The 27,750-nt window shown below is 38.1% G+C and overlaps 1 protein-coding gene across 4 annotated transcripts in view; it reads left to right on the plus strand.

Moving 5' to 3' along the window:
* Window positions 1-27,750, plus strand: part of ZNF385D (zinc finger protein 385D) — a 416,419-nt gene that overhangs the window by 256,548 nt on the left and 132,121 nt on the right. The window lies entirely within an intron of this gene.

A 27,750-nucleotide genomic window follows, 5' to 3' on the forward strand; every position in this document is an offset into this window, starting at 1 on the left:
AAATATTGAATCAGGAGTTCTCTTCAAACTTGAACAGATGAAGTTCTGTAATATTCTTGAGCCCTGGCACAAGAGTACTGTGCTTTCTGCCATGCTATGTATTATTTTATTTTTATAAAATAAATATTTGGGGGGGGGGGGGGGGGGGTCTTTAACAGTGAAACCCATCAGTTATTAATGCAGATTGATTTTGTCTGTCCTAACAGAAAAAATACACATTGGCTGTGTTGTCAGAACTGTTCAGAGTCCCTTTCAGAGATAAACGTGCAATGTTTTAGCTCTGATATGTTTTGCAAAGACTGAGGAACAAAAGAGAAGCATTATGGTATAGGGTTTGAGTATTTGGATGAAGTCTCCTCACTATTTTTTAATGGTGGCGTTAGGTTAATTTCTTATTTGTTTCTTTTGGGTTATTTTTCTACCTTGAAGTATTTTTCTACCATTGCAAGCACAAGATGGATTTTTTTTTTACAGTCAGTTGCCTGTGTACTAGGATTAGAAGTTGTGGTATCCTGAAGTTATAAGGGTTAGGGTATTAGGAATATGTTAGCTGTGTGGTACTTGATTCTATCTTTTTTTCTGTATATAATTTTCAGAACCATGTGACAATGATCAAACTTATTTTGGTGTAACTCCTTTGAAAAAATATAAACCGCTGTTTTACATGCATATTTGTTTTCTGGTGCAACACAGGTTTTTAACTGGAACAGACTGGATTGTGTTTTCTTTCTGCTCTGTAGGAAATTTCACTTCTGAGAGAAGAGCTGAAAGTTTCTGTTAGGCAGGTTCTCAGTCTGCTTTGTTCAGTCTGAGGCTTCCTTTAATCTGAAGTTTCAAACAAATGTTCCTGTTTCTGTCTTTTGCATAACAAAGCATGAGTCAATGGGGATAATGTTTACCTGTGGCTGTTCTGGGTGTTTTCCTGCTCCGTCTGTGAGAAGCCAGAACATCTGTAATCTCACCTGTCCCTGTTGTAACACTTACTGCACAAAGCAGTATGGCACACAGCCGGGTGAAAGCTTGATTGCATACATCGCACACCTATTTTGACTTAAAATTGCTATAGACATCATGTGGACAATATCAGGATTTTGTATTTTCTGAGGAAAAAAAAAATAATTTACTATTAGTGAAGAATTCTATGGTTTTTTTTTCTTGTCTCGGGATATTCTACTATTAGGCTACCAGAAGTATAGGAAGGAAAGAAAAAGAAAGCATTTCTGCATGTTTGTATTCATCTTGCATGATTTTCTGGGCATTCTTGTTTAATTGCTGCTGAGGGAAGGTGGCATAATGGGAACACACATGTACAGGGTTAAGATTGAAATAAATATGGAATAAACTACCATGGACCTAACCTTCCAAAAGTGTGATTACTATACAGCATGAGTTAATGGGTGAAGTGAGGTTCTTAACAATCAGAGAGAAAAGGTGTTAAATTCAGGAATCAGTATAGTGTTTATTGCTTTCTTTAAAGCTGAAGTCTTCAAGAAGATTTTGGGCTGAGCTATTCTACTATTCTACTACATTCTAATATGTATATTCTAATATTTGAGCTGAGCCTTCAAATAACTAAACTTATTGTGACCCTTGTAATTGCACAAGCCTTTCTTTTATACTGCACCAGAATTTTGATGGAGTGGTTTTAATAACTATTAATTTTCACTCACCGTGCTGTGCTTTAGAATTTGTTGTTTGGTCACCGTGGATACATTTGTTACTTATTGGGTTGGTTTTGTATTCATCATTTCAAGTTGAACGGAAATATGGAATGGTAATAATAATAATAAAAATCCTACAAAATGATGTAGTATGTTTATAGAGTAAGCCAAAAGCCAATGAAAATAGTGAATTTTTGTTAAGTGTTCTAATATGTTGGCATTTTGCACTTAGAACAGGCATACCTATCGAAAGCAACTTTTGCTTGTGTTTATCATTGAGTTAATAATTTAGCATAAGATAAATCAGTTGCGACCAATCTCAGCAGCTCTGAGAAGAGAAACAGTGGGTGGCTGTCAGTACCACAGTGCTGATGTTGCACGCTGATAAAGGGACCTCCTGTAGTCCTGCTCAGCACGAGGGTTCTTCTGTGGCCTATGGTCATAGCTGGACTCTGCCACTCTGCCTTAAAAGGTCCTGTGGGGCTGCCTTGGCTCGGCCACTTCACCATCATCATGGTTTCTTTGGCCTGGCAGCGTGGGCGGCTCATGGGAGCTGGCTCGTCCTGCGAGCGTGATGGCCGCGGCGGCCGTCCGTCAGGCTGGTCACTCAGGTGGAAAGCCCTCTTCGCTTTTCCGGAGGGGAAGGGGGGAGAGCTTCTGGTGTGTGCTGTGCACCGGCGCCACACTTGGCAGTTGTCAAACCGGAGGAAACGCTGCAGTGATGTTGCAGTTATGGGACAGTGATCACTGCTCCTCAGCGCTCGGCAAACCCTGGAATCGAGAGCAAAGCCAATCCTCCACCCCCACCACCAAAAATATCATCCCGCGCCCCCATATCTTCCTGTTACTGTAGAGAAGCTCAGCTAAAAAAACCCACCAAAATTAAAATTTACAATGAAAAGGAGAAAAAAAAGCAAAGCCTTTTACTTTATTTTTTTCTCCTTTCCACCCCTTGTGAACCTATTACTGTTTTAAGTATCCTCTGTTCTCGATGTTTCCATTCATATTATAGAAGAAATCTGAAATATCGGGATGAAAATATCCTATGGGATAAAATAATAGAACTGTTAAGGGGAAACAACTAACAATCTTTGCCTGAATATGCCATCATGTTTCTGTTTGCGTGATGGCTGTTTTCATGTTCGCTGTTGGTTTTTGTCAGTCAACGTTGTAGAGTGTAGTAATTCATCTGCATACGTACTACTATTCTGAGTATCACTTTATATTTTTGGAACATTTTCTTGTAGAAAAACTTCATGCTGGATGAGTCACGAAAGGAAAAATAGCACCACACCCCTCCACCCCCCAAATCTCACTGCCTCTATAAAGAAAACACACATCGTACAAGCCAGCCAACCAACCAACAAAACCTGTTTCAGCAGTTTCAGTGAAAATATTTAGTTGTCACCGGTTTGTTTTTACGTTATATTTCCCTCGGTTAGACACTGTGGAGGCCTTTGTAGCATTTCTGTTTGTCTTCATTTAAGGCAGGATGAATCGGTGGTGATAAGTCTGTGCATTTGAAATGTTTTGGGAAACACAGATACTGGGTTATTAGCTGTGTTTTATCACCAGCCATCTGCAATAAGAACGTGTGGTTAATATATAATGGATGCTGTACGTGGCAGAAGAATTCAGCTGAGCAAGCCAATATATAGGATCTTGAAATGTGTGTGAGTCTGTTGTTTACACTTGAAATATAACAGCCTCCTGGGCAGTGAAGTTCATATCTTGAAGCACTGAATAATCATTAATGCATGTATACATAATAATAATTAAAAAAGAATTCTGTTTGAACTTACCGAAACTGCTCTGTTATAGATTGTAACCTTTTACATTCTATTACAGAAACTGTTCATTTAAAATACCTCTAAATATATCTAGTATGTTGCCATAAATAAAGGGTGATTTCACCATATCACACGCACAAAAAACCTCGTTTCCAACCCTAACCATTCTATGATTCTACGATTCCCAGTGTTGCCCTTCTTGAGGGTAGCACAATTGCTCCAAAACCAAAATTAGAATTAATGATTTCTTGCTTCATTAGAGAAGATTAGATCACAGTTGCTTCAGCTGAAGGTCTGCGTGTGTGTGTGTGTGTGTGCGAGTGTGCACATGCAAGTGCGCATGTGACTGTGTCTGTACATATTTTAAATGGGATGACTGTAGAATTTGATCTCGTATCCCCTCTTAGCAAATGTCTTGCTTCTGTTAAGAAAGTAAATGTTGAGTAGAAACCAGTTTTTTTAAATTTTCTTTACAATGTCATACCCTTATCCTTTTCATCTTTTTTTTTTAAAGACAATCCATATAAAATATTTTTATAAAGCATTTTAATAAGACACTTTGAGCATGGAATTATCTGAGAGTCATGCGGCTTTTACATCTCTGTACCTGTATGCAGATATCCTTCCATATTGTTTTGATTTTTATTTTTTTTTAAATAACCTAGTGGCAACTCTAGAGATCTTTGTAGTTACAAAAACATTAAGCAGGTTACAGGAATCCTTTTGAAGCTTTTGCCTCTCATTGCTCTAAAGAAAATGGTGGTACTTGCGAAAGAAGAAATATATTTGGACTTGATAAAGGAAATATTTCAATTCATATCAGATCGTGGCAAGTTCTTGAAATGCAATAAATGTCATAAGGGCTTCAGTTTTAAAGAAGGGTTATTATTTGTAATATACTGCAAAGATTACTTTTGCAACTGAAATTGCGTAGATGATTGGTTGCCTAGAAATTCCAAAGCCTGAAGTGTCTGAGGTCGTACTTGAATCAAATTGCTGCGTTTGAAAGTGGGAAGAAGCTTTGCTCTGTTGTAGGGCTAAGTTGCTACATGGCACAGCCACGTCCTGTAGGTCAGCCTGTATTCACAGTGATTTTAGCAACGCGTTCTGCAAAGTCTACATGGGGGTGAGAAAACTAATATGTGAAGCTGCATTATTGCCATGCTCATATATTTAGACCTCCTGCCCATTTTGTTAACCGCTTCTTTCAGTTTCTCAGTCCCATGCTCATCAACACATTCCCCTCAAGCAACTTTGGTTTTGCTTTGTATATGTGCACCATAAAGAGTTATTTCAATCATAAGAATGGTGTGACAACCTAAAGTTGGCAAGGGTCTGGATCAAATGTGAAATGTGCAACTGTAATTTGAGATAGAAGTTGTAGGGGAGTCTTTTATGAAAGTTTGATTAGTGTATCTTCCTCGCTTCCCGTTAACGTTATGATAATAGAGTTCTGTCTTTTTTGATGCTTAAAATTATATTAATTGAAAGCTTCTTTAGGTTTGGAAAAAAAAAAAGGTAAGACATCTTGAGTCCTTATCTAGAGCATTTAAACAAAAGCACTTGTTCTGTCAGGTTTCTGGGCTCACCCCCGTTCCCCCATTTCTGCATTGGCAAAGGTCACGCTGTTTTAATAAGTTGGGGTTATAGTAGTCTTTTTTTTTTTTTAACACTTCAGCTAGCTGGCTGAACCAGTCGTTTGGAAACAAGGGGAAATTCTTTCATCACTGTGGGATCAGGTCCTGTCTCTATTACCCAGCCAACTAATTTACTCTGTTTTATAGTCCCTGCAGATTTCAGAATTTAAAGCCATAATGTACCACTTGCTTTTCAAGTAAAGCTTGAAAAGCTCCTGGGGTTTGGTAATGTATAGTATCTTCATCTCTGAAGCAGTTACAGGAGACAGATAGAAAAATGAGATTGACTGGGAGTGTCTGCTAACTCTGGGTATGGCTGTTTGAAATTTTAGCATGTATTTGGGATCTCAAAGGTGTTTGGCTCATATTGGTAACTTTTATACTTTATATTGTTTATGTGTTGTGTTTATTGCAATGCAATCTGGCAGTCTCTTCCCCAGTTCTCTCCTTCAGAAAACAAGATTAAGCCTAAAAAGTAGGTGTACGTTAGAAAACCTTCTCTGAATATTAAAACTGCTTTGTTAAGAACAAAGGAAGAAAACTAGATTTAATTTACTCTTTGATTACTACTTCATAGTGGTTCTCTTGTTTATTTACTTTTATGGTGTAATTGAAAAAGCAGATGGACAGTACAGTTTATTCAAATGAAAGCCATGAAAACTTTCTCTGTTTTTTTTCTGTTGTTGACCTTCTTTACTCAATTTGTTCACTATGGAGTGTAGTACGTTATGAAGATGGAGGGAGATAATGGATGTGTTTTCCAATGCTGTTGCCCATTGTTGTACTAGGGATCAATAGCAAGTGAAAGTAAAAAAAAAAAAAGGAAAAGCAAAATATGCAACTGTGGGGGGGGAAAAAAAAAAAAGGAAAAAAAAAATCAGTGCTCTTCTTGCTAAGCCAATTCATTTTTCAGGAGCGACCTGGGGGTCTCCTGTCTCTATAGTACAATGTTTAGCAAATTAGGTTTCATTTGCTGGTATTTACCTGTGATAGCAAATCCACTCACCTCCTGTCAAAACCAGCTATGTATCAGGAGCATTTAGTTCCCAGATATGTGACTATTACGTATCAAGCACACCACTCCTTTTTTTTTTTCTATTATTACTGGTAAGTGATGCTGCTTTAGCAGCAAATTTTTCAACAGTGGAAGTTGAGTGAACTTCTCTGCTCTTAGGTAGTGCAGGAAAAATTAATATCTTTGCTTCAACTGTTCATGCAGCATCTGTTGTTTTTAGTAGCCATTTTCATTTCTTTAAGAAGGAAACACTGACAGGGATACATCAAACTTTACCTAATCTCTTACTTAACTTTGCAATTCCTGTGTTTGTAAAGAAAGGATAAATTCTAACAAGTCAAGTCAAACAGGCTATAAAATGTTGTGTATGCATATGTAAAGATATATTTAAATCCTTTCCCTTTTTGTCCCCCTCTTTGACTGAGGGCATGGCAGCCACATAAATATGCGTGCTGTAAAGCCATTTTAATGCATTAGTTCTAGTATCCCTACATGCTTTTAGTACTTAAGACATGATGTAATCATTTACAAATATTTGTCTCGCCAATCCTGACCACAGTCTGTCTACCTTGTAAAACTGCCTGTTTAGTCCTCCTCTCCACATACAGTGCTAGGGTGGCACTAACTTCCAAGTAACAAAAGTAATTTCTGTTTGATTAAATCTTAGTAGCACTGAGTATTTGGAAATTGCATTGGCCCACATGGTATTATTATTCTCTCCCCTTTATTTCTTTCCTAAGAAAGGTTCTGAATTAACTCTTTTGCAATTGGGTTGAAGTAAAAATTTTCAGCACATGTATAGATTCTCAGTGGTTTTCCTTTTTTTTTTATTTTTTTATATCCTTTGCAGTATTTTTAAAGAACATTGAAAATACCTTCTTCCATAGGTTTAGCTGACAAGCCTACTCAATGTTAACTAGCAGCCCACCATTTCAGTTCCTATGGGTTCAGTAGCAGCTGGACATATGTCATCGCTTTGGATGTGCTGTATAGAAAGCACAATGCCTGGCAGAAATACCTATATATGGTCAGATCCATGTATACGAGGCAAGTATCCTTCATATCAGCTCTACACACTCCAACATTGAATGTAATAGTTTACCTTACCAATACATGCATGTTTACAATGTAAAAAGAATCAGTGGTCTTAAAGAGGGATATTACTACACAAAAATAGCCCACAGAGATAGGTTACTTCACATAAATGAACTTACTGAATGTAATAAACAAACACTGAAAGACTGAAAACATTAAAAAACCTCAAAGCAACATTTAAAGTCTAACAATGTTGATACCATCAAAATGTGGTTTTGATGCCTTAGTCCGTATATAAATTCTGCTGGCAGAGAAAAGGCAGGCAGGCACAGGTAGAGCACTGTGGCATGCTGGTGCTGCTGCAAAATAGTACTGGCAGCACCATCCTACACAAACAAAAATGTCATCACATGCTACCATCAGCACACAGGGAAGAAAATCTATTTAAATAGCCTGAAATAAACTGTGTGAAGGCAATGACCAAATGATGCTATGTGTAACTGTGGACATCCAGACAATTCTACAGATTTTTAGGAAGATAGTACAGATGTTTAGAATGTGAATTTCTTTTTATTGCTTATTCTCCTCTGTCCAGATTTGTTTTTCTTCTTCAGTTAAATATATCCAAAAGAATCAACGCAGTTAAGTAAAGCAGCACAGAACTAGGTAGGCAGCCTTTGTTGATACTTAGCATTGAAGGAACATTAACAATTAATACACCTAAAATATCCCTCAGCTTATACACATCACATGAACATTGCTGGAATAAGCTTTTTGTGCATTTCTAGTATACAGATTTCTCCACGGCAGTATCTACAAAGATAACAATTACGTGATATATTCTTGTAATTTTTTTAAAGGACTTTTTTATGTTAAAAGCTATGCCAGAAAATTTTCAGTAATGCAAAGCTCACTTAAAATTCATCTGGAGACAGAAATAGTGCCATCTGACCTCGGTATATATTCAAATGAATTATGAATGGTTTATATCAAATATCTCTTTGAGAGACCCCAGCTGAGCTAATATCTTCCAAATCACAAAGATAAGAAGAAACAATGTTCATTCTAAATTATTAGCCCTTTTTAGGAAGCTTACAGTAACAGATGGCTAATGTTAAAGAAGGTTTAAAATAATAGATAATAAATCTTTTAAGGAATCTTTCCAAGGTGCTTGTGGTATATATAGCTCTGCTTTTTCAGGTTCTGCTGTCTGTGTAGCCAACTTCAGTTCTAGGAAATAATGTAGGGAGCTGGTTTTGGTAGTTTTGGTAGTATATTGTTTGAGGTAATAGTTAACAGTTTGTCTGAAAAAAGTTGGGCAGGTTTTGAAATCTGTTGATATAATGCATGTATGGCGACTGCTGGCAGGTACAAAAAAAAAAAAAAAAAAGCCCTTGCAAGTTCAAGAATCTTTCAGTAAAAATTGAGCTTTCCTCACTGGTATTGTTTTTACTGACTGATCTTTTTTTCATAGTGAAGAAAGAATTTTTCAGAAAGTAATTATTATTTGTAATGAACTGTAGAAAGTGTCGAACTGTGTTAATAGATTTGCTTGAACTCAATTTCATTTGCTGTACCAAACATGCTGAGAAACTTCTATGGTCCCACAGTAAAGCAAGAGTTTCAACTGTGCTGGAAATATTAAATCAGACCTAGTCTAATTAAGGTAACTGTCAAATAATTTGTAACAGTTTTGTTTAGTATCTCCAGTAATTTCAGATTTGAAACAAAAGCTTAAGTTGATCGTCAGCAGTATAGTTGAACCATTTCGGGAGCAGTTCCAGGGTGGAGGACATTGGCATGCTCAGCAGCACGGCTAGCATGTGTTTCTTCCTCACCCACCACCAGTTTATAGAAGTACAGGAGGAAGAGCTGATCCAATTAGTTTGCAGTTCCCATTCAAATGGTTGTTCCCTGTCTTGTAGCCAGAAAAGGTGCTGAATGTGATGGAAAAATGAGCTTGGGCAGTTGGATAACTTGAACTGCATTGGCCTTGCAATTCCCCTTGTGTGGGGAGCTCCACTTATGGGAACATGCATCTGCAGGAGGGAGCATGCTGCCACAGGTTTCCCCATGGTTGGAACTAGATGATCTTAAGGTCCTTTCCAACCCTAACTGCTCTATGATTCTATGCTAGAGAAGCTCTGCACACCTGTTGGGGAAGATTCTATCAGTTCCCATGTCCACCTGAGCTTTGATGGTTTCCACTGGCGGGCACAGAAATTACCAGGCACTGAAAGCTGTGCAGATTTTCTTTATTTCAGGAAGTGATTTAAAACCACCAACCTCTTTTCCAGAAGGCAGAAAGCAGCTTTCAGCTGGAAAAAAAAAAAAAACAGTCATTATTACTCTTAATAATTTCCATTACCATCAGTGCCAGTAATGACAATGGTCATTTAAGTCAACTGAGCTATTTAATTCCACACATCCCTAAATACACATCAATTCGCATTATTTAAAAAAAAACAAAACAAGCAAACCCCTCAAAAAATTTAAAGCCACCATGACTATCCTTTTTAAGTGTATATTTGCAAGGAGTTTATCTGTTTGGATGGGGACTTTCTTTCAAGCTTTCCTGATTACGTACAAGCTGCGTAGAATATCTCTTAACTCACTGTAGTCCTGTTTAAGTTCTGTTTGGTTTCAAGGGGGCAACCAGTCAAGTGATTTGTTGAACTGGGATGCCTTTTTTGTCTCATTAAGGCACATTATTGGCAATATCATTAAAGAGATCAGGACAATTCAATGAATAGTTTAGTAGTTTACGGTGACTGTCCTCCAGTTAACAGACTTTAGTTAAGCAGAACAGCAGCACTAAGGAAAAACTGAGATTTGTTCTCCCCTCCCTCAAGCAGAGTTGGCATAATATTTTCCTTAGAGGATCATCTCATAGAGGTCTGTTGAAGTTTATGACCACAAATCATACCAAGCTATCATTTCTGTGGGTTTGTAGCTCAGCCAGAAAAAGCTGCATGTGGGAGAAGCTCATTTCTAGTCTGCAAGTTTCTAGTCTGCAGAATTCTGGTTTTAACATTTCTAGTTCTGTGCCTGGAGCTCCTGAATAGGCATGTATTAAAATTGTATATGGATAAGAATTCCTTGTAACAAGCTTAATTTGTAATTAGGATGTCAGTTTGACTTCTGAATATGTCATTTTGGAAAGACCAAATAACATTATGCTGTTATAATAAATAGGTAACTGGAAATTTATAGTGAATTTTAGGGTGAAAGAGAGAAAATCTTGTACTAAATCATGTCTAATCAGAGGTCATTGCCTATGAAGAGCAGTCACTTAAGAAAATATTCTCAAAAATAGATTTCCATGGAAAAAAACTTAAAAGGTTTCTAGTCCCCTCAGGCGTGTTCGAGCACCCACTGCCTGGCACGTTTTTCTCAGTGTGCATTAGCCCTTCTAAGAAATAGCTTATGCCCCTTTCTCCTAGCTTTCAACGGGGAGAAAGAGTCCTGAAATCATGTGAGTTGGCAAGCTTAACACCTAAGTGCTTTCCAGTTTGGGGCTTTAAAAAAAAGAATTAAAATATAAAAATTGGGCTAAAATCAACTTGCTTACATTTGCAGGAGAAGTTGTAGGGAAACACTGAAGGATGTATTGATGCAAGAAAGATGGTCTTGTGGGATCTAAGTTCTCAGCTTATACTTCTGAGAACAAGTAGCCTGTTCACTTCAAGATGTCAGACACTGAATTATACTCACTTTCTCAGTCTCTTTTTGCTGTCTCCACCAATCTTGGTAGTCTGAGTCTACTAATTTAGTAGCATGACCAGGTTTGGCCTTAGTAATGCTCAACAAAACTTAGTGTCAAACAGTCCAAAGTGGCGCAGTGTGAACTCTGCATTCCTTTCGTTTCCCTGCTGCAATGTTATTCTACAAGCAACTTTAAGCGCTTCGTAACAGTTCTGTTAATACAGATGCTTGACCTCGGACACAGAGATATATTTTACTTTTAATGCTTTTGGAAGCGCATATACTCGTGTAGCTGAATATCTGAGTCATGTGATGTATTCTGTTAAATGGTAGGTTAAGGGAGGAAAAAAATGTGATTTTTTTTAAATTATTTTTCTTTTTCTACATGTGGTAGTAACAGAATCTACATGGCAACACCCACCAGCTGTGTGTGCTCTAGGTCTTCTTAATGCATTTTAACTATAATTTAGCTATCCGAAGAGTCTAATAAAGAAATCATAACATGTCCCGTTAAAATTCTACTGTTATCCAGACAAGATTACCACATATTGTCCCCAACTCCAAGTGAAACAGAATAGCCAGAAATACAGGTTTGCAGAGTCTTCTCAGATGCTAAATCAAATCATTCTCTAATGCATAAATGAAGGTAACAGATTTATGATGCTACAGACACCCAGTGTCTGAGTTTGAAGAGCCGGAAGTGTAAAGTTCCAAGCCTAATGCAGACACTTAGACAGAAGAACTGTGCTGGCATCAGTGGTTTGGGGCTGAAGAAGGGTGTGCAGATCTTACATCTTGTCATGACTGGGCCCACATCCACTGAAATCTTCTCAGCATTTCAGGTTAACACACTCAAAACACTCTGTTGTGGATCAAGTGATTTATGTATTTATGTTTAGTTGCAACTGCAGGTCCATAATCACAGAATCACAGAATCCTAAGGGTTGGAAGAGACCTCGAAAGATCATCTAGTCCAACCCTCCTGCAAGAGCAGGGTAACCTAGAGTACATCACACAGGAACTTGTCCAGGCGGGCCTTGAATATCTCCAATGTAAGAGACTCCACAACCCCCCTGGGCAACCTGTTCCAGTGCTCTGTCACTCTCACAGTAAAGAAATTTTTCCTGATGTTCACATGGAACCTCCTATGCTCCAGTTTACACCCATTGCCCCTTGTCCTATCACTGGACATCAGTGAAAAAAACCTAGCTCCGTCATCCTGACACTCACCCTTTACATACTTGTAAACATTGATGAGGTCACCCCTCAGTCTCCCCTTCTCCAAGCTAAATAGTCCCAGCTCCCTCAGCCTCTTCTCATAAGAGAGATGTTCCACTCCCTTAATCATCTTTGTGGCTCTGCGCTGGACTCTCTCCAGCAGCTCCCTGTCCTTCTTGAACTGAGGGGCCCAGAACTGGACACAATATTCCAGATGTGGCCTCACCAAGGCAGAGTAGAGGGGGAGGAGGACCTCTCTCGACCTACTAACCACCCTCCTTCTAATACACCCCAGGATGCCATTGGCCTTCTTGGCCACAAGGGCACATTGCTGGCTCATGGTCATCCTCCTATCCGCCAGGACTTCCAGGTCCCTTTCCCCTTCACTACTGTCCAGCAGGTCAGCCCCCAACCTGTACTGGTACATGGGGTTGTTCTTCCCCAGATGCAAGACTCTACACTTGCCCTTGTTGAATTTCATCAAGTTCCTCTCCGCCCAACTCTCCAGCCTGTCCAGGTCTCACTGAATGGCAACACAGCCCTCTGGTGTGTCAGCCACTCCTCCCAGTTTAGTGTCATCAGCAAACTTGCTGAGGGTACATTCAATTCCCTCATCCAGGTCGTTGATGAAAATATTAAACAGCACTGGTCCCAGCACCGACCCCTGAGGGACTCCACTAGTCACAGACCTCCAGCTAGATTCTGCCCCATTGACCACAACTTTCTGCCTTCTTCCTTCCAACCAGTTCTTGATCCACCTCACTACCTGATCATCAAGCCCACACTTCCCTAGCTTATCTATGAGGATGCTGTGGGAGACAGTATCAAATGCCTTACTGAAATCAAGAAAAAACACATCTACTGCTCTACCATCATCCAGCCACCTAGTTACTTGTTCATAGAAGGCTGTAAGGTTGGTCAAACATGACTTCCCCTTGGTAAAGCCATGTTGGCTGCTCTTAGTGACCCCCTCATCCTTGATATGTCTAGAGATGGTGTCAAGAATAAGTTGTTCCATCACTTTCCCAGGGATGGAGGTGAGGCTGACCGGTCTGTAATTACCCGGGTCCTCCTTCTTGCCCTTCTTATAGACCGGCGTGACATTTGCCATCCTCCAGTCCTCAGGCACCTCACCTGTTTCCCACGACTTACCAAAGATGATGGAGAGTGGCTCAGCAATGACCTCCGCCAGCTCCCTCAGCACCTGTGGGTGTATTCCATCCGGACCCATCGATTTGTAGATGTCCAGATTACTTAACTGATCCCTAACCCAATCCTCATCTACCAAAGCAAAATTGGCTTGTGCATGGGCTTTGGAATGCAGCCCTTATATAGGCAAGTTGTGTTTGGTTTCATGTTTCTTGGAGGCTTGCATGCAAAATTGCCTTATTGCTTGAATTGATACCTCTAATTAAACAGATTAATGTGCTTTAGTAGCTGTCCTTTAGTATTACAGCTCAAACTAATGCCCAGTGTAACTCTTGTTAAATGACTGGAATTGTGGGGAGATAGGTCTCTCTTTCTCAGTGACTTACTTACAGCAAGTTTCTGAGTGTTTTCTAATGGCATTTTTAGATCTAAGAAGTATGTTCTTGTCTCTGGAATAATCCTATTCCTTTTTGAAATATGTGATGTCAGAAAGTAAAGATGGAAGTCTTAGTGCATCTTTGGCGATATACATAGAGTACCTTAGCTTTCATCTTACGTTTACAGTTTCATGTTTTGTTTCTGTTCTTAGGTAGTGCATCTTGGCGGTTTGTAAGTTTGCTTTGTTTTTCAAAAAAGTATTAAAGTAGAAAAAAATAATTCTAGATTATGCAAACAAATTTTCTCCTATATATGATGATATAGGTCAAGTATTTAGGGGTTTGATTCATCCTTCAAATTAAACACTCTTGGTAAAATTTTAATTCCTTTTTAGTAGAATAGAATTGTCTTTGTTTAAAACTCATTGTTATGGAACATTTTAAATGTTTAGTTCAATGGAGTCATTCAAATAAGAGATAGACCCTACTTCTACATGCATGAATTAAAAAAGAATTAACTTTTCTGATGTCATTCCACTGATGGGAGGAATTGGAATACTTAAATATATGCAGAAGTATTTATGGGATTGAAGTTTGTGGCTTAGCAAATCCTTGCATTTCTATAGCAATCTGACAATAGGTTGGCTCACTTCACTGGTTTAATGTAATTTAATTTTCTTGGAAATGTTTTGTAAGATTACCTCTTATGGAAAGCAAAGATGATTACAGTATGTGAGTCTCCATCCGCTCCTTAGCAGTAGAGCGGGAGGGTGGCAGAAGAGATCCAACTTGTCAACACACGGTTCCACTGAAGGCTCTTTGCGCTTTCCTTGCCATGTTAGCTTCTCAGATATTGTAAGGTTATTCTCATCAGATTAATATACCAAATCTATTAAAATTCAAAGGTGGTAGGTTTTGGAGAGGGTATTTTGCTCTTCTCCAGTAATAAAAACATATTGAGAAATCACTGGCAGAATCTGGTATACAATTCAATTAAATAAATGTCTGTGGCCTAAATGTTGGGGATTACTTTTCTATTTTAATGTGAAAAAAATAGTAGGAATATGTGGAATAATGAAAGAAATCAAATGATGATTATAACTTCAAATAGTAAAAGCAAAGCAACGCAATGACTTTATAAGGATCACAGCAAATACTTCCATATATAGCATACTCAATAGCATTTGGAATTGTAATAGATGGACTTAACATTAGGAGGCTGCATGATTCTGATCCTTCTCATCTAAATGGATTATCAGAAAAGTCTGCACAGGTATTTTTCTCCTTGGTTCTGTGTTCTATCATGTCATGGTTAAAGGTTTGGTAGCAATGCCTTTCAAAAATCACATTTAGTATCTCCCAAATAACTGTGTTACACAGGAGAACCAAAGTTAGTACTCTTTTGCTCTTTCTAGCAGAGAGAGGCTTAAAAATAAAATAAAACATGTCAACCAAGACAATTTTTTTCTCCCCCTCTGTCGAGTGACAGTTTTATTTTGTTATGCCCAAGGCTTGATTTTTTCAAGCACCTTAGTAACGAGATAGATAAAAGATACTCTTTGACTGGAATGAGATGAAATGTTTGAAGTGGGTTGTTTTTGTTTCGAGATATATTTACAGTTCATTCAAGGAATGTTGAATTCTAAACTATGAATAAGTGTGAAGGCAAAATTGGTGAATATCTGACCTGAGTTTGTGATGCACACAAAGTGAAATTTTAATAGCTATGTAGGGCCATAAATAGATAATCTGAGCAGTGTGATTGCTTGAGCAAGAAGGGACCTCCCTACAAAGTTATTTAAAATTTTACAACTCTCTCCTATGTTTAGTTCCTAGGACAGGGGCTATAACATTTTAAGATGCCTTGATAGAGGACCAGAACATAGCCAGGCTGATAGAAGGACAGCCCAGGAAAGGTACTTAAGCTCTTACCATATTCCTTTTTCTTTACAGAGGGTTTCAGTCTGTTTCTGAGCTATGTAAAAATGCAGATGAATAGCATTTGTCCCTTTCACTATCCCTTGCCATCACTAGCCAGCAGTTAAATCTGCATGTGTAAGTATGCAGACCATTTCTTGCCACTTTTTTTTACACCACTGCAGGGTGGGTTTTTTTTTGTTTGGACTGGTTTTGGTTTTGTGTGGTTTTGTTTTATTGTTGTTTTTTTTTTTTTGTTGTGGTTTTTTTTTTGTTTTTCTTTTAGAAATTCTCCCATGTAAAATGGTAACCATCGATACACAAGGTACTGTCCTGCTGCCTTTTGTTTACAGCTACAAACTGTGTGGTCCACTCTGAAAACTTTATAGCAAAATCTGTGTCAGAACCTATAAAAATTTCTTCGCTTTTTGGTCAAGGGAAAAGTCCTGAATGCAATGAATAATCATGGATTTATCATGGAATAAATTTCTGTACGCTCGATCGTAAAATATTTTTAAGGGACACCTGGATAGGATGCAGAAAAGCTAAGAAATCATCATTAATTTTATATAGCTTAAAGAAATATGAATATATTGTTGGCTTAGATTTGTGGGTTTTGGCCAATAGTTCATGCTAGTTCACTGAAAGCTCTTGTGTATATGTGTGTAAATGTAACAGGATTGTAATCAATAGAATTGCCCATCAACAAGCACAATTTATATTAGCCAGGGGCAGGGATTCCCATTCATTAAATCTGTGGAGGACAAGCCTTTATATGTTTCCGTGGATGTAGCCTGAAGCATCCAGCATGTCATAGATGAGATAAATTCGGCCTGGCATGCCTCCGTTTCTGGAAAGTAGGACAAAATTTTGTCCTTTTGTGTCTTGTTTGCAAAAGCAGTGGTGCTTTTCCCCCACCTGTAGAGAAGTAAAGGAGATTATTTTCCTTGCTTGAAAAACTTTTTTAAATTATAGGCATGTTTTACATAGAGATATAAAAAAATGGACCTGCCAGCTTTTTCACAAATATCAAGAGAAGGACAGTCAACCCGCTAACTGCCACGTCTTCCAGTTCTCAAAACATTTGCCTACATCAGCTCCATCAGGTGTAAGCTTGCCAAAATTAAAGTTTCCATAGCCCTTATTTATAAATAGCCATTCTGTTAGAACTTCTCCACTGATAAAGGGTGTATTCACTTTCCCAGGAAGATACTAGCCCTGTGGTGAAGGGATTTTTGTGGGCTGCTGGAAACCCAAGCTAAATTCCGTGGTGAAATGAATACACATTTCCACAAACATAAACTGCTCCTAAAAGAGATTATTGTGCAAGTATCCCGAGTTTAGTCAACAGTCCAGCTATTAGGACATTTCCCTGAGGCATTGGACTTAGAGCAGGCTTCAGTGCAGGCCTTTGATTAGAATACAGACCTTGATTTCTTTCATTTTTTGAAACTTTTATAAGGTTCCTAAGATTTGCTTCCATAAGTAGATGTCAGAGTGTGGCTTATGTACAGATCTTCAGAGAAGACAAATTCTTACGGAACTTTGCAACACAGGAAGCAAATTAAGCTTTACAGTGTTTTCTCCTTCTCTCCTATTCACAAGGAATGGCATAAGCCAAAATGTCATAGAAGTATGGTTACGATTAGTTATCTGTAACTTTGTGATTGCAGGGACATGTGCAACACCAAAGCCTGATTTGAGGGAGATTGGAATTCTTATTTCATGCTGGCATCAGGCATGGTTTCAAAAGTGTCCTCTATGACAGAGAACAGAGGCAGCTTTATGGAAGTGAATTCAAGGTAGTCTGATTTGTCATGGGTTTCTTTGCTGCAGAATGGTCATGGCTGGAATATATTAGTGAGAATGGAGGTAACCTGGAGTACAATGGAGCATTTAGGTGTTCAGAGAGTTAGTCAAATGCTGTTATTTCAAGCCCTTGTGCCTTTGGAATTTATACTTTCTTCCTTTTTTCACTTTTTTGTTATTGACAGCTCAAAGTGTTACTTAAAGGTGAATTTTTGTGGATTCTTAGCAAGAACGAGATATTAATGTCTCTGAGCTCTGGTGCTTGAGTCTGCCACCATAGACACCATGAGTTCACTGTGCCATAAAGCATTTGCAGGACCTCCTTTCATCGGCAGTCTTTCTTGCTCTGATTTGTAGGGAGTTTAATTCAACTCTGACCTCACAGCATTAGTATATATGGGCCAATGCTCTTACCAAACACTGTATAAAATATGTTCATGTGATCTTTCTCATAGATAGGAAAGCCAGTGTTTTCTTCACTAGTCCTAATAAGACTTTTTTATGGTATCTACCTGTTCAATTTCATCATGGTGTGGGTTTTTTTGCTTACCCTTTTTGAATATAGAGACTTACTGGTTTATGGAGTAGCTATTTTCTTGATTGTAACTGTGTCTGTGAAACCATAATCCCACAGTTTTTGGAAGGAAATAAAAACACTTAGTCATCAGGATATACTGTGAACTAAAATTTAGAAACTGTTTTCCAGCATATCATATGACAAATGTTTATCTCTCTTTAAAAAGAAAAAGAAAATCATTTGATTTGCACAAGAGCAGTGTGTGATTGCAATAAATAGCTTTTGGCAATGTTGTTAGTATTTTCCAGATACAGTACAGTCACACAATCATTGCTTTTAAAGTCTATTATAACATGTCCTATTTAAACTTTATTAAAACTAAATCTGTGGCTGGATGTATAATTTCCATAAAACATCTGTTTAATGGATTCTGTCCAAGGTTTAGATCTCTCCCATTGATTTCCAACATCCCATTCTTCTATTTACATTCTTGTTCTGCCTGCTGCCTTCTTACTTCCTTTAGCTTCCCTTCCTTTCCTCTCCACTTTTCCCCCTCCCAAATTTGATGCAAACTCCTTGCCCTTAACATATTCTTGAGGGGTTTATGTTTTATCATCACCTGCTCTCCTTTCATGGGTGACCCCTTGCTGAGCTCAAAAATCTACTGTGGTCCAGAACTGCTCATCATTTGCATCCCTAGTCTTTGTCAGACAGATGAAGAATGACCAATGTGTTGATCTGTACAATAAAGCAAAGGTTCCAAGAAAGGCAGTGATGATCTGCAAATTTCTAGTGAATTAAATGACTCATCTCTTCAGGCTGGAAGGCTGCTAGCTTGTTAGTGTGCATGGTTTTTTGTCTGACGGACATGTCCAACTTCCTATATTGCAATCACTGCAGTTAACCTTCAGTTTTGGGCAATGTGGCGACAAAGCAACATCTGAATTCATGTCTCTGTAAGAGTGTGATGTAAGCTGAATTCAGCTGCCTAATGCTGAAGGGAGTGACTCCGATCTTCAAATATTTCAGGTGGTACTTAACCGGAGACAGGAAGATTTTTCTCTCTCCCCAGAGTGCAACTGGCCCTTCCCTCCCCACCCCACCTCCCTGTTTATGTTTTCCTGTTGTAATTGCCTGCTGATGAAAATCCAGAGATTAGTCATTGCTGGACACAGTGCATGTGTGCTTTGAGGTGGCATACAACTCTGTTCTAGTAAGGTTTAAACTTAACAATTAACGAAGCATAACTCTTCCCCTGTGTCTGTGGGGACAACAGACTGCCAAGAACTGCCTGGTGTTTCTTTGCTTCTCAGCACAAAGCATGGGTTGCCTGCTAGGTTAACTTCAATTTTTCATCAGCTGCTTTTTCCCAGTCTTGGTCACAGATAGAGCCTCAGGCATTTGATTTCCCCCCTCACCCTCCCCAAACAGCTCTATCTCCTGAGGGCTGAACCGATTTCGTTTCATTGAAGTTATATGAAAAGTTACATGGGATTTAGAGACAATTACGCCACGTGATCTAATAGTTGGTGTTTGGGGTTCCTGAGAAAGAATAATATGAAAGATATTAAAGTTTGCTGGTTTGGTCTACTTTTCTTCAGGTATTTCATTCAGAGTGAGAAATCAGCTATTTCATTGGTGGGAAAAGTTCCTAAGTCAAATAACTTGAAGTATTTTTAGTTTAGGAATGCATATGGGAAAAATGATATGATGTATAATTTATCTCAACAAGTATCTTTCAAACCACCATGAGCTAAATAGGGCTTTATGTTCAGGAGATTGTCTTTTAAAACCCACCTCTGTCTACTGTGGCTCTGGCTGTGCTCACTATCCATTTGTAAATCCTGTACTTTGGGTTCCACTCTACTTTTTCAGTGTTCAGCACAAAATGATACTTTACTCTGTCACCTACCTATGAAAGAACATAATCTAATGGCTTTAAACATATATATGGAATTTTTGTGAATCAAAAATTCTGATATTATGATTGTTTCTGATGTATTGTGTAAGCATTTATGTCTTTATGCACAGGAAATAAAAATGAAAAATGTGGTTCTATTTCAGTAGGAATGCATTTTTCATTTTTGTTATGTATATATACAAAATATGCATATTGTATATATCTATGTATACAAAACCTGTGAGGTTAATCTGAAGGGAAATCCTGTCCCAGTGCATGCAACACTGGCAGAGATTCACAGGGAGATATTTTCATGCCCATTGCTGTGTGCTACCTGTGAGACCAACAGCTGTTGATCTACAGAATGGTAGACTTTCCATCACTCTTCTGTCTGTGCACTTCCCTCCTTCGCTTCTTCCCTCTCTGTGATGCTACCTTTGACCTGGGCTGATTTTGCTCCTTTAGCTTTTATTCTGCCATCCTTCTCCTAACTTAATCACTTCCCAAGTGATCTACCTGTTATTCGATACAACAGCAGAGATTTTACAGCTATCAGAAGAGTGAAGGGATGCTCTGGTAACATGCAATAAGTGTTTTGCACCTAAAATGTGCAAAAATGAATTCCAGTGAATTATTAATAGAATTTGTTGAAGTTGAGCTTTCTCAGTGCTAAATGAAAGACGCATTGCTGCACAGTGCTATCCTCATAGAGTTTACTAGTAGACTCTCTGTCTCTGCTTCGTCCCGGCCTCCCCTCCTCCCTGGCAGAGCATGAGGCTCACAAAGTCCTTGGCCAAACCAAAACACCATTGTTATCAGCTCTGTTCCCAGGCCGAAAGTCAAAACACAGTACTGCACCAGCTACCAAGGAGGAGAAAAATGACTGCTACTGCTGAACCCAGGACGTTTCTTTTCCAAGCATGCTTTTGAAAAATGGCATTTTTTAAGTTGTTAATGTATTCATCGTAAAAATGAAAATTTCTTTGAAAATCTGTTTGCATTACAGCATTTTTCTGATTAACAACCCTTGGAAATCTGTGCTCATTATACTGTAAACATGACCTTTATAAAAACATCAGAAAAATCGAACTGCAGAATTTGACAGGTCAAGAATATTTTAAATGTCAAAAAGTGTAAAGCTTTAAAATTAATGTGATTTTTAGAATACTTGGCTGGTGCTTGTATTTTTGCTTTATTTCATTTATTTATTGGGAGGCAGGGGAGATTGTTGAGTCTTCGCAGTTAGGATCTGTTGGGAAGCTGTGCCCTTAATGCTGTTCAGCAGCTTCCTCCATGTCATTCAACACTTAGATCCATTCAAGATGGATCCATTCAAGATCCATTCTGTAACAAGATTTTTGCTGAGCCTCTAGCTGGTTAGATCTGGTAGGGTCTAGTAGAAATCTAGTAGAGGCCACTAAGCACATACTCTGACCCACTGTTTAGGAGACATCCATGATGTGCTAGTCAGTAATAGTGCAGTCAGTGTAGCACTGTACGAACGTTTATTTACTTGCTGAAAGATGTAGAGAAGCTCTGTATATGCAGTTATGGGGACGTGTGCATTTGTAACACTGTGCCCTTCCTCTGACTTCATTGAATGGCAGTGCTTCTCTGGAAACACTCATGCTTCCCACACAACTCAAGATGCACCTCAGCTTGACTCTGAATGTCAATGTTTCTGCTGCAGACTGGGAATCATACTGTGGGTAGCTGCTTTATGTGGGAATAACTACCTAAGATGAAGACATTATGGTAATGAGAAGGAAAGGGAAAGCTGTTTTATCTTTCATATCCAGACAAACTTTTCTGGCCTGGCATTAGTGCTTGGGGGTAGGAATGCCTGTATGTATTTCTAGCTCACTCAAGGTAAGGCAGGCTTTTCACTTCCTTGGACTCACTTTCTTACTAAAGAAAGTAGAAATTTATGTAAAACCACATAGGGGAAAGTACATCAGAATATAGAGGCGGGAATACATAGTTTGCCAAAAGAAAAGTGAATTATCAGTGTAGATATGGAGTCATTGGTCCATTCATCTACCATCTAGCATTTATGGTTGGGAAGGAAGAACAGGTTTTGACATTGTCTTTCCTATCATGAAATCTCTCAAGTCTGAGAGAAAATGCATTCAGTTCTCTACTAGACTATCAGAGAAGGCTGTTGCAGTGCTCAGAGCATTAAGTTTAGGGACCTAGGGCTCAAATTCATTCACCTGCCACAGATTCCTGTCTGAGCTGTGAGTGGGTGACTTGCGCTGTCTGCCCTAGGTTCCTAGCTGAAAAATGGGGATAGTTTCTTGCCATATAGGAATGCTCTGAGAATTAATACCAGAATTCCATGGAGTAATATAAAGCTGCTGGGTATTTAACGTTTGGTTTTTTGTTTTGCAAGGCAAATGGAAATGAAAAGCTCATCCATTCTCAGGAGGGAGGAGAGGAGGTTCATGGGCATTTTGCTTGTTTATCTTCTCCAAATCCGTGACACTGGTGGTCTTGGCCTTTCTGATTATCTGGTAGCTACAATGGCTGGTACTTGGTATGGGCAGCTGGTAATAAGCAAGGCAGCCAAATTAGACAATTTCTTGTTGTTTCCTTCTACTGAAAACAGCCAGAACTTTACAGAAAGTGGAACATTCGTTTTGGATCATTTAGTTTTCAGTGATCTGACGGCTTCCAATAGGGGAAAAGAAATCCAGATTTGTCTGACCAACTGGAAAAAATCTCAAAGGATTCTGAAGAGCTCAATTAGGTAGGTCATGTTCCTAAAATAAAAAGCTTAGTTGCTGCCCTTGTGCAATTTATAATCCATAGATGTTGCTTGTAGTGAATTAGTGGAATTCATTGTTCGGCAGTGTTAAGTACTGAAATTCAGATCGTGGGTTATTTTCAGTAGATTTTATGTAATAAAAAAGAAATAATATTTTATTTAGTAAAGTGTTTCCTGTGGGCCATAGCATATTCTTGATATGAGGAGAAGGTGATCATACTTTATGGGGTTTGTGGAGGCTCTGACATTAGCGTCCTTCTGGACCGAAGTAGGTAGCATCTTCATCACTGTGCACTTTGCTCCTGTTCAGAGAGACTGGTCTTTATTGTCTGTAACCTGGGCCCACCTGTCTGTTAATGCAGGAGCAGGAGGGAAGAAGGTAGTGAAAAGGGAGCAGCAGGATTGTCTTCTGAAAGTAAGGACAACAATGAAAGAAGGTAATAGATATCAGTGTATTCATGCAAATTTTCCTAGTCCAGCATCATAGTAGTCATTTCACAGCATTCTATGAAGCAAAAAGAGAAATCTACTCCTTTAGGCTTACAGAGGGGTACATTTTTTAATTAAAATTCTTATATCAGGTTATATGATTTTATTTTACAAAATGCTAGTAAGTGTGGAAAAAAAGACTGAAAACCCTGATATGATGCATGGCCACAGGCTTCTAAAAATACCATTACTAATAAAAAAATTCTTTTTCTAAGCCAACTCACTTTGCAGGAACTGCAGAATAAATATTGTCTCTAGACAAAATAATACTTTGAATAGTAGCAAATGACCAGTGATTCAGACTTTCCAGGTGAATAGTGTGTATGCTGAAAAACACACTCTGTAAGTGAATAGTGCATATTGATCTGTGCCAAACTGAAAGAGTTCTAGTTTGGATTTTAAAAAAAAAAAAAAGGGTGGGGGGAAGCAGGAAAGGGGTTTGAAAATATTTGAAAATATTTTTTTAATGAGTAATTTTGAATTGTTTGGATTTGGATGTTTGAAGTTTGTCAATATTTAAATAATAAAAGTGGTCAAGTATCCAAGTACAAACTATAGAATTTGATTTTGGGTGAAAGAAATGTCTCAGCTGACACAATGATTTTTATTTTTTCCCCCTAATTGTCTTTATTTTTTGGTTTGGGCAGTGAACTGAAAAATCAATTACACTCAGATCTCCACAGCTGAGACAGTGTTGCGTTCATCCTCTTCAAAGTGACTAGCCACTGTTAACATTACTAACAGCAAAACTTATGAAAGGAAAGCTTGTATTGCCACACAGTGTACTTGATCCTCCAGCTGCCTCAAGGAGAGGCAGCAGGATCAAAGCTGTTGTGGTTGGGAGTCCCATTTTGAGGGTGTTTCTTTTCTAGTGGGTTTAAAATACTTAATGCAGTTCCTTTTTTTTTCTTTCTTTTCTGAAACTAAGAGGGATTGTATGAAACAATATGTTTAAATGTGGATGTCCTCATTCTTAAAATATTTTCAGGATTACTTATTGGGATACTTATTATAATGAAAATGCTCTCCAAGATAAAGTCTATGAACCGTACAGGTGTTGAAAGCACTTTAAGATCCTCATTTCCCTTCCTAAAAAAAAGAAGAAAAAAAAAACTGAAAAAGCACACATGCACACAAACCAACCACAACAAAAACCTTACGCGGAATGGATTTCCTGAGTAATAAATTCTCAACAGACATCATGTGTTTGTTCTCACATGACCTCTTTTCAGTCCATACGGAATACTGTGTAGCCTGTTAAACATTTAAAAGTGTATGTGTTTATGTACATAAAAGGTACAGATTGCCTGTTAGCTACCTTTTGTATGCTGAGTTCATATTTTAGTCATTTGAGTACTATAATAACTACTAATAAGTAGTTGTGATTAGGCAGCTCTTACTACTTATTACAAAACTGAACATACCTTTAAAGTCACAATTCAACAGTTTTTAAGAAAAGTATCTGTTGCAAAAATGAAGACTATCATACAATGATAAAAGGGAGTACCCTAGTGACTATAACTTATGGCAAATTACATTAAGCTAATTCCTAAAAGCCAGATCTACAATTCATGTCACATGGTCTTTTTTTTATATCCCAGAGCAGGTTATTCTGTTTGTCTTTGGATATCTTCAATTTTTCCATTCTATCAGATTCTCTATAGACCTAAGTGGGATATCTAATATTTTAGCTAAAGAATGTTCATTATTCATCATGGCTAGCCTACTGTTCTTAAATGTTTATGTCTTTATTGCCTTTCTGAAAAAAATCTGAAATACACCTTTTATTTGGCCCACTAGCAAACTAAATTTATAATGAAATAAAAGTTCTAGCTGATACTGAGTTACCCAAATATAAGATTCTTTGCATTTATAAGATAGAACATATCCCTTCTTTTTTATACTTTAAAATAGCCTGAATTAGTTTTCTTGAAAATTTTCTAGGGAAAATAAATTTGTTTGGCTCAGGTTCTATCCTAATATATCTTAAGGATATATTGTAATGCTTACTGGGTGTGAACTGTCAAATATTAGGATCCTATATAAAAAAATATTACTGATACTTTTTGAAGTTATCTTTTTAAGTTACCTAGAAGTTAACTTTTAAGTTGGAAACCGGTGATGCGTTCCCAGCTTACTCCACTGAGTCATACCAGCTGAAAGGTTCTCCGAGCTCCTGCCAAGGCAGAATGTGTATATTGTTTTGACGTCAAGTAAGCTGTATGGGGAGAGGCATGAGATGGGGTGGAAAACCTGGGAATTATCTGTATCTTGGAGAAACCAAATTATGATACTGGAAACAGACTCCAGGATGTAAGGGACATTGAACATTACTTTAGGTTGTCTCTGATGTATTTAAAAAGGCTTGTATTTAGATGTAGCCAGAAGGAAAGAATTGCAAAGTAATGAAGGAATCAAAATGGAATTCTGCAGAGATTTGCTTTTTTACTCAGAGTTTATGGTGGTAATAGTTAGTGATGGAAGAACTGCAAAAGATTTAGATTAATGGAGTATTAGTTTAGAGTTCCTGCCCAGTTCACATACCTCCAAGTTCCAAATGCATTTCAAAAAAAATTATCTACATTGTTTGTGTCTGCAGAATTTGGGCTGGATATTTCCTAAGGAGAGACTATTTGAAAATAGAACTGGTGATTCTTTTTCTGGAAACTAAATCTGCAGTTGAGTTTAAAGGTTTGGGAATGAGTGTGCATGAGGAAAGGCTGTGCAGGGGAAGATGCAGCATATCTTTCTCTATAGCCAAGTCACGAAATATAGCAATAAGTGGTTCCAAATTGTTGAGTTGTGTGTTAGGGGACCTGAGGGACAAGGATGTTAACTTCCTCCAGAAACACTAAGAAAACTTGTTATATATTGTCCTGTATATAAAAACAACTCTGCTCTCTTATGTCTGTTTATTTGCATGGGAGACTTTCTTACCAGAAAATGCTATTTCATTGAAAGCAAAAAATTCTCACAGAAGGTGTTATTTTTTTGTAAGGAATTCTGACAGAAATGTCTTTAAGGCCAAAACATCAGCATTTTTAAAGAAATCTGGTTTCTTCTTTTTGGAATTACTTCTCATTTTAAAATGTATTTTCATTTCCGTAGTGAAACATGGTCTCTGATGTCAAAACTGCGGATGAGGGAAAAACGATATTTATTTATATTCCAACTCAAAAAAAAAAAAAAAAAATGACTGCGGAATGAACAGTTTGTGGCTGAACCTGCATGAATCATCTCTTCATCTGAATGTTTATGTTGTCTTTCCTTGGTTCTGGATACAGGCAAGGAAGGTGTTGCAGTGATGAAGTTCATATCATTATGTCATACCAGGTTTCTGAAGAACTGCCTGAACAGGCTATGCAACAGAGTATGAACCTCATGTTGCACACATGGCTTTGTACCACGTAGGCTGTCTGTGCTCAAAGCATAATGCTGTATTGCAGAACAGATTACCTAGTGGTAGGGCAAAATGTCTAGTTCCAACTGGAGATACAGAAGTGCATCCATGTGTAAAAATGCGACTTGATTGACACTAGGGGAGTTCTCAAAAACTGTCTCGATGAGATATAGGAAGGGGCAAAGGTCTGTAGAAAGCTTTTCTTCAGATTTGTTTGCTCACGATTACCTTGGGTGCATACCCAGTGCCTCTGGCCAAGAGTTTATCTTGTCTGTGATTTAAATTGCCTGAAAACTGAAGAAATGAATGATTACTTCAGTCTTGGTTAAAATGCTGAGGTAATGAAGCTTCTACATTGTATTACGTTATTCGTATATTTCCTGAAAAAAAAAAATCTCAAATATCTACAACATTGATCTTGCATTTAAGAGCTGAACGTGCTGCAAAAATTCTTCCTCTTTAGAAAGAAATTAGACTGCAACATCACTAATTTGGGATACTGGAATTAGTAAATATGTTAGTATCCGTCTATTTTAGGTAATTGTAGCATGCTACTCATAAAATGTAACTTCGGGCTTGTACTGGCCTACATTTTGCGGAGACAGTTATATATCTTAAGCCAGGCCGTGCATGCACCTAGGTTTGGCAAGGATGTACATGTGAACTTCAGGTTCAGAGCATCAAGCACAGGCTGTGGACAAAGTCTGTCAGTGGTGTGGGTTGTTACCCTGTCTTTATTGGTCAAAGTGGAACTCCAGGCCTTGCTGGTTGGAAGACTGCAAAAAGGCTGATATTGAATCTTCATTGTATGTTGCACAGCATTGTTGCATCTGCACAGGGAAAGCTGTGAAGCTCTTTCTGTAGAAGCTTAGCATATGTAACACCGAAACAGTCATAAGCAATCCTCATGATCGCTCACCTCGATCCAGTGTTCAGTAATACTACATAACTAAAAAAGATGTATGTTTTGCTGTAGTAATTTTCTAAGCATGCTGTCATCACACAGAGCACCACTTATTTTCAAAGTAAATTCCCCTTTATTAGGTTTAGTGCATCCCTCTTACTTTACCTTCAGTTTGACTTTCTTGGGTATCATGTTTCATCCTATCATCATTTCTGCCCTTTATATTGCCTTCTTTATGATAAGAATTTATCTACGTGTGCTTTTCAAGAACCTTTCCCTGTGGGATTCTACCCTTCCCCATCTCTCTGCTAATGTGTTAGAATGGAAGTAGTTAACGTTGACATTCCCAATGTTGTCCAAAGGTATTTTCAGTTAAGCTGAGTCACAAAAGCAGTTGCCATTGCTTCAGGTTTTCTGTTGCCAATTCTAGACTACATCTCTGCTCATGTTCAATGGAAAG

The sequence above is a fragment of the Pezoporus wallicus genome, unplaced genomic scaffold (assembly GCF_028554395.1).
Source record: "Pezoporus wallicus isolate ANWC-B61680 ecotype Strahan unplaced genomic scaffold, APGP_CSIRO_Pwel_v1 contig_3181, whole genome shotgun sequence".
NCBI lineage: Eukaryota > Metazoa > Chordata > Aves > Psittaciformes > Psittacidae > Pezoporus > Pezoporus wallicus.